The following is an 8913-nucleotide window of genomic DNA, read 5'->3' as shown; positions in this document are numbered from 1 at the left end:
TCATTTGTCAATGAAAGTAATATGTTAATAGTTACTACAACATTGCAGTTCCCAATTATTAAATTCCATGTTTGTGTGTCTAACTACCTGTTGTTTTGTTCAGGTTTTTTTTTGGAGAAAAAAATAGTGATACTATGATGGATATCAATACACCACCTAGAAATACAATGTTTCAGAAAGAAAGAATAGGTCTGGTAAGGGCTGGTTTTGGCCTCAAATTTCAAATTCACCTGACGAAAGATTTTGGACACTTTTTAAACACTTAAATTTTTATTTCAATTGATTCAATTATTTTTTGTGCAAGATATTAACTGATTCACTCATTAAAAACGCTCTGATTCTAGCTTAAATATGAAAAATCTATCAAATATGCCAAAAACTTACTTTTCGTATGGTTTTTGTCAACAATGAAAGTGGCCTTATCCGTGTTCATCCTCGACCCTTATATATGTTATGTATTACCATTAAACACAATTAACATTTCAATATTAAGGATGAACACGAATGAGGCCACTTTCATTTAAGACAGAAACTGTCTAAAATTTAACTAAAATGCTGAAATTGTGAAGATTTCAGTAATTTAGCATGACTTAATGATGCAAATACCCAATATATGTGAATTGTTATGCCAAAAACAGCCCATATTTATGTAGCAGAGGCATTATACCTTCCAAAAAATAACTCAAAGTTAACATTTAAACAATTTTGTAAAACTGCTATATTTTGGGGCCTAAAAGGGGTCTTACTGAACCTACTCCTTTCTACTATTTTAGTGACTTATTTAGCTTTTCAATTATCCATTTGAAAGAAATCCATTGTCCATTTTAATGTATCAGCAAAAAAAAAATCCCCACAATGGACATTTCACATTTTTGTGACTTTGTTAAAGTATTGTGCCTATGTTGGTATCTTTCAAAATAATGAAAAAACAATGATATTTTACTGCTGCAATCCTTATGTTTTTGTACAAAACAATTATACTAAAACTAGGTCATTGTGACCTACATATTGTGTATTGAAATATTTTTTTTGAATGTCTCATTCTTGTTTGAAAGTCACATCATCTAGTAAAACAATGTTTTGAAAGGAATTTGTACTATTTGAGTATTTTGAATACTCATACATGTAACTTTTTTAGTCTAAATTGTCAACCATAATATTTTATCTCTTTGGCAACAACATTTTGTTTTTTTCAAAGAACAAAACACTTTGGCAGCAATGAAACTTGTACATGGTATAAGAAACAATTTAGAACAGAAAGATTAGATGAGACAGACAAGATCCATTGATTTGAAGACTTTTATTTTTGAGATCTTTACAAATAATGTAAAAAATAGTAAAAATTCTCACAACTTGATGATAACTTAGAATGAACATTGATAAATTAGTTAATGTGGTTGTTAATATTTATAGTCTGTGTATTTAATAATGATTTAATTGTTTGGGGTTCCAATCACAAAACTATATTCAGATAATTATTAAGAAAAGGGTAGTTTTGGTAATGGGTATGATTAGTTCTAGATTGCTCATACATATGACGTTTTTTGTTTTGTTTTGCATACACTATGTGACATCATAAGACATTCAATGTAGACAACTTAAAAATTGAGATAACCCTGACTTTTGGCCACAAGTTTCTGATTTTGAATTGTATAGTATTTTTTGTTATACAGATAAATGGTACACCATTTATTTCCTTATTCAATTTTTATCCACCAATATGTTATTTTTCTGCACCGATTTCCCCTGTCAGAATTCAGAGCAATTTAAGACTAATGAATGTAGTAAATGGTTAAAAAATGATTTATACATTCAGGTATACATTAGTTAAGATTGAGAAATAAAGTGATTGTCATTTTAATTTATGTTGTTTGTAAACAGGTGACAATTAAAAATTACCTGTTAGTTATCATTTTTCTTTTTTTCATCCATCCTGAAGTTTAAAAAACAATAACATACATCTTATAAGAGATTTCAAACATTGTCAAGTTGAAAAACAACTAATGGAGTTTTCTACTGTTTTACAGTTTTGGTTGTTTTCTTTAAAAATTATAGGACCTATACACATGGAAAAAAGTGTTGCAACACTAAATTGAAATTAAAATTAAAAAAACACTCTTTATTTTTATTATATATAATTTGTTAAAATAGAACTAGTTAAACGTTTTTTTAAATATCACCTGAGTTTGATCAATAATTATCGACTCGATAAGTTCTTATCTGCACATGCAGCTACTGTACTCGTAAACAGCAAAACAGGTGTTTTTATCCTCATTGTTTTCAACACTTTAAATAACCAAGTTTATAAAGTTATGTGATTGACACATTGTAAAAAGTGAAATCACAAAATACTGAACTTAGAGGGAAATCAATTCGGAAAATCCATAATCACATGGCAAAATCAAATAACAAAACGCATCAAAAACGAATGGACAAGAACTGTCAAATTCCTGACTTGGTACAGGCATTTTCAAATGTAGAAAATGGTGGATCAAACCTGGTTCTAAAGCACTAACCCTTTCACTTTAATGACGTTCTTATCAAATTCCGTTATATTTACATTGATGCGTTAAATAAACAACCACAATAAATAAAATAGTCAAAATATGGGTATGGGTCCTCCACAACTCTTAACCTCAGCAAGATGACATATTATCAGCATGAGAGAAGCATGTTTGTCGCTGTGACAACCACACGTATTGTTGGTCATCACCATTCCACTATAAGTCGTTTTGAGAATAAAATCAAGCAATAAACGATGTAAAAGACAATCTGAGATCAAAAAGACCCTCTATGCCATCTGCTAGGGAAAATCAAGCATAATGAAGCTTGGTCAGAAAGAAACCCATTGCATACAATACAATCCTAAAATGAGATAGGTGGGCATACATGTGCCATTTAACAATCAAAGTGATGGATATCACTCATGGAAAGATTAGAACAGTAGTTAGAATTATTTCATACTAAGGTATGGTGGGGGAAAATGAACATTTATAAAGCACTATTGCTGAAAATTGCATTTACAGCAGCAGCTGGTCTTTAGAAACAAACTTGCTTTTCCAGTATGAGGATAAATGAGCTCAAATTAAATAATATGGGTCTCTAAATTTGCACAATTTTATTTAAACTGCTGTTTATATCTAGTCAAAATTATGTTGCCGAATGTGAACATGTTTCAAAAAAACAAAAAAAATGCAAAAATTCTTCTAGTAAATGTTACCAACTATCCTTGTAAGACATAAATTTAGACCAACAGCTAAAAGCTTTAAAGTGCCAACAAAAATAATCTAAAAATGTTGTTTTGGGGCATTTTGTAAGTTGAAACAGAGGTTATATGGCATTGAAAATTAAAAGTTTTAGAGTGCCATTTGATCAAATTTTACAGCATTTTTCAACACAGGGCATTTTCAATTTTATTTTTCAACGTAAACCAAATAAAAAACTTATTTTATTGAAATGTGGATTCTTTCTTGATTGCAAAAATATATATTTACTTCTAATAAAAATTCAAATGACTAAAATAGGCATAATGATTGATGGAAAATTAACTAATAAAAAATGGTTTGTTATAATTAAAAGTTTATAAATTTTAAAACTGTTTCAAGCCAATTCCTGATAAAAAAGTGAACTAATCTAAATTGTTGATTAATTACAAATGATTGTTGGATATTTATCAAGTAAATTATAGGCCATACTTGATTACCTTTTATATATTCATATTTATATTCATATTTCATTTTTTTAAGATCTTGTTAATCCATTAATCATTTATCTTTCAGATTTAATTTACAGAATCACTTCATGTAATGTAGATCAAAAGTAATTGGCAATAGATAAATCTACCATCCTTATAAATATCAAACAAATAATATACACATTTGTGTATTCAATTATGAAGTCAAATAATTGTGTATTAAGAATAAGATGCATATTGGAGTGTATAATTATGTAAGACTGAGGTTGATAGGTAATGTGGTCAATTTGATTGGCAGTTTAGGAGGTGGAGCATTGTAATTAAAGTTCCACCTTGTCTCTGATTGTTTAGTGATAATGACAGTTGTCAATCATACTAGTTGAATTAATACCCACTTACCTAATCAAAAGGTTTTTAAAAAAGCCTGCACATCAACACACCTTAATGTCATACATTCTTGAATCAACTGCTCCAATAATATACCCAGTTTTTTCAGTTTATTTGTGTATTATGTGCACATACATTAGAACCATAGGGAACTATATTTTAGTGTGAATACATTATGTAACAGTAGGTAACCTGTCCTGTTTTTAGGGAGGGTGGTGCCTAAGTAAAGATTTAGAACAAGTTCTAATCTTTCCAAAAATTGTTCGAGATCGACTCATCGCTACTGGTTATCGTGCGATAAGACCATTTCGGGGACTTTTGCTAACCAACAGACACACAGTTGTCCTTATCCAATGTAGTGCAGAGTTCGTCAAAGTTGGAAATTAGCATCGTGGAGGAAGATCGATTGTTCCAATGGAATTTGGTTTATCTTCCTTAGGCCGATCGTAGCCCGGATTTGAACCATATCGAGCATATATGGGTCACTTTTGTGTGTAATGTGCGCGAAAGGACACCCCAGTCCAAACATGCGATGAAAAAAACAATGCCCTTTATTGGAAATGGTTGCTGCTACCTTAGCAACAAAGTAGTGGATTTATGGCAGGAATCAGAAGACGTTAAGTGGAGGTTAACCGTTTGAATTGAGGCTGCGCACAAAGTACTAATTCTTTGGTGTATAACGATCAACCATGATGTGAACAATCATCTTAAGATCAATTTTGAAATGTCTGACATGGTATAAAAGTTCGACTACAGTAAAAGTTGTAAAATGCAGTTATTTGTACAAAAAAACCCACTTCATTTTGTTATCAAAATTGTGGTTTGATAAATCATTGTTTTTCAAACATGTTTTGTTCGTTAAAATGCTAATGTAATCATAAACTATGTTTCAATATTATTTTACAAATATTTTATCATATTCCATCCAAAATTAAAGGCTGATTTTCCAAGTTTTGAAAAATCAAGGTGTTGCAATACTTTTTTTTCCATGTGTATAGATTTAAGATGAAGATTAAATAATCAGCAACACAAAGGTTATTTAAAGTATATGTATATAAAAGTGATACATAACAAACTAGCGATTTTTGTCACCAGGTGAGCGAAACAGGTATAGGTATGCCTTTTGTATTTAGTTTTTAAAAGTTTTGAGTTATCAAGTCTATTTAACAAAAACCAAAATGGTAAATTGATGGTATTCTTAATCATAAGTCGGTAAAAGTACCAACTGAACAGTTCTCTTCTGTAAGAATAATGTAGATAACCTATCTTACACACTTAGAGACTTGTTTGGTTTTGTCAGGCCGAGGTCGAAAGTTTCCAAATGCCAGCCAAGTGGATTACAATCCACTGACGCATAAACTGCTTGTATTTAATATATATTTCAGAGGAAAGTAAATCTGGATGCTTCATACCTTGTATACACATGCCTTATGTGACCCAATTTTTATCTGTCATAATAATGGTCCAGAGAGTGATTGAAAAAAAAAAGTTTTATTGATATGTTTATTGCTCACTTAACTATATTTGGTATATATTGGATCGAAGTCGAGTTGTTCGTTAGATACGGTTGACTAGACCTTGAGCTCATTATATGGATCAGTGATAATGAAAATAAGGAATGTGTCAAAGATACAATAAAGCAGAAAACAGATCAAGGCCACCATTGGGTCTTCAACCTAGCGAGAAAATCATGTACCTGGAAGCGAATTCAGCTGGTTCCCAAACAAATATGTGTACAAGTTTAGTTCAAATAGACGTCATACAAGATTCCAAAACATATAAATGAACTTAAATTGAAAATCATACAAGACTAGCAAACGGCCATAGGCTCCTGACTTGGGACAGTTGCAAAATTGCGGCAATCAAAATATTCGGCGGGGTGAAACGTGTTTTGTGTGATATACCCCCTAACCTCAAGCCAATGCAAAATAACGAAACACACAGCAATACGCACAGTAAAAGTTGAAGTTTAAAAGAAGTCAATATTTCGATGTCAGAATAGGTACAACAAGAGACACTAAGCAAAAAAGCAAAATGACAATTATACATAAACTAACAAAGGACTACTTGCACTTACTGACATGCTTGCTCGAGGAATTAAATAAACTGATTGAAATATAATGTCTTCAAATAAAGCACAATCCTTCATCCAAAAGTTAGCAAATATCTATCGAACCAACATCTGATATAAAAAAAATTAACATTTTTAGATATTCAGATGATATATTGGCTCTCAATTATAACGACTTCAGTATGTACACTAAAGAGATTTATCCTGCTGAACTGACTTTAAATGAAGCTAATACTAAAAATGAAGACTATCCTTTCCTGGATCTTTGATTTTAACCAAAGAAATCTATGTATTACTATTAAATTATTAGGGTTTTCGATGTCGCAAACTAGTCAAAACATTTACCAAATTTTATCATCGGTACATGACAACAGTCGTTCATATAAATCAACATGCATATATTTTATTTGTTGAGGTATTTCACATCCAATCGTTTATGGAAATATTCTTTTTAAAGCACTAAAATGTCGGCATTCACCTCAAAAGTCAACCAAACCTCTAAACTTTTTTATTCAGAAGGTATATAGTTACGATACTGTTGTTGGTCATTTAAGATGGCATATTTTGGTATTATTTTAGATTCACTCTGACATAGGGTCTTTGCATAGGAAATAAACACATTTATTATAATTAACATTTACATCTGAAATCAATGGGAAGGTGGGACTTCAACTTGTATACAATGCGTAATTAACTTCCAACATTAATTATAAATATAGTGTATTCAAGCTGAAGATCCGTCTATCTATTGATAGCAGATGTCAAATTTATTTACAATGCTTGAGCAAAGATTTATAGAAACAAAGCAGTCAAGCCAACCAAACATTTAACTTGCTAGCAGTAGTATAATAGTATAACAGCTTTAAAACTACATATGAGCATTAAACATTGCAAACGTTTGCTGTCCTAAATTTCAAAATGTTTTATATTTTCACAATGAGAGATACCTTAATGAACATCATAGAAGATAGAAAGAATCTTTGAATATCATAAGCGGCATGAAACACAAAATACTGGGGAACCTCTGTAAACTTCTAAAAGTAATTATTTATGTCATGAAATGTTCTCTTTCAACAATTTCGGCTATAATCCGTATAACGGACAGAATGACCTAATTTGCAGTTGACTCATTCAGTTCTGAATAAGAAGTCATGCATATTGGTTGAGAAACATACTAGTATGTCAAGTTCACAGTAATTATAGATAGACTGAAATTTGGGAACAATTTTAAAACTCCACCTATCTAGTGATCAAATTACTAGTAAAATCTTCAATCCATTTACCGTACATATGATGAACTGCATGCCCAGTGTAATATGTTTCTACAATGTTTTTCAATGTAACGGTCATTACGGCATGACGTCGTATATCGAATGACGTCATTGTTTGGCATGTGATGTCACAAACATCGAGCGGTCGTATGTTATGGCATATGAAATGCGACCCTGAAAAACACCTGGCAGCAAGAGGGTAAAAGGCTTTTAAGCTGCTTTTATAGCTAGCTAAAACTCTGATATGTATGAAAGTCGGATAAAATAATAAGCTTTACCTCACAACAATGATTAAAGAAACCAAACAGACATAATAGAAAATAATGTAAAGTAAAGGGGAACGGCATTCAATATTGTGATAAAAAAAACCAAAAAAAACAATAAATATAAATAGAGAATAGTACATGGCAAAATCCGTATCATATGTCGCATCATCCCGAGACACCAATATCAGACCAAGGGACTATACGCTTTATCGTATATTTCAACAGGAAAGATTACCTTGTAAACATCAAAGGAATGCTGATCCAATTCCATCATCAGGTGGGGTTCTCCTTCCTTGGCTGTTTCGGCGCTATTCCACAACAACCTCCAGAGGTGCGCCCGCTCAGGTGATCAATCTGAACCTGGAATTGGATGGCCTACACGGCTCCGATGTCTCAGCTGATGTCATTGCTGTTCTTCATTAACTGAATGCTGTTCTGCATATCTAAATCTGTCCATTATCTACACAATAAATGTTCATTGTTCTAACACTTTGTACTTTTCCACACTTCGTCTCTTTTCCTCCAAATCCACTGTGATGCCACTTCTGCTTCTCTACACACTTCTGTAATCAGTTTCTTCCTCTCTGCTCCTACCACTCCCAAGGTCCTAAGTGCCCGCCACATTGACTGTCCTGCAAAGCCCCTGCATCTTCTATTGCCAAACACCACGTCCTCCATCCCTGCTGTTTGCAATCCTCTACTAGCTGCTGGTATTTTGCCATCTTTCTTTCATAAGCTTCCTCTATTCTGTCTTCCCATGGGACTGTCAGTTCCAGCAAGACCGCCTGCCTAGTTCCCTGTGACCAAATGACTTTATCTGGTCTTAGCGATGTTGCTGCTATTTCTGCTGGGAAACTCATGCGTTGATGTATGTCTGCTGTCATCTGCAAGTCTGATGCTGTTCCAAGTATCCCTAAACCTTCTGCCTGGTTGTCTTTCTTTTCTCCAGCCCTCACAAAATTTACAAATGTGATGTTCTTCTGCATCTTTCTCTTCTTTCTCCTGGTGGTATCCAACTTTGCTGCTATGGTTTTCAATACACTGTCATGCCTCCATGTATATAGTATTATATTATATGAATTGTTTTCTAATCCTTAGCACTGGGTTACTTTCAGTTTTACTTGTGTCTTGTTTTAAAAGCCTCAACTGTTAAAAGAACTGCTCGATTACTTATCCGAGTTACCTGGGTTATCTTACAATTTGCGTGCTGTTGTTTTAAAAATC

The sequence above is a fragment of the Mytilus trossulus genome, chromosome 7 (assembly GCF_036588685.1).
Source record: "Mytilus trossulus isolate FHL-02 chromosome 7, PNRI_Mtr1.1.1.hap1, whole genome shotgun sequence".
NCBI lineage: Eukaryota > Metazoa > Mollusca > Bivalvia > Mytilida > Mytilidae > Mytilus > Mytilus trossulus.
Note: the sequence above shows the minus strand (reverse complement) of the source record.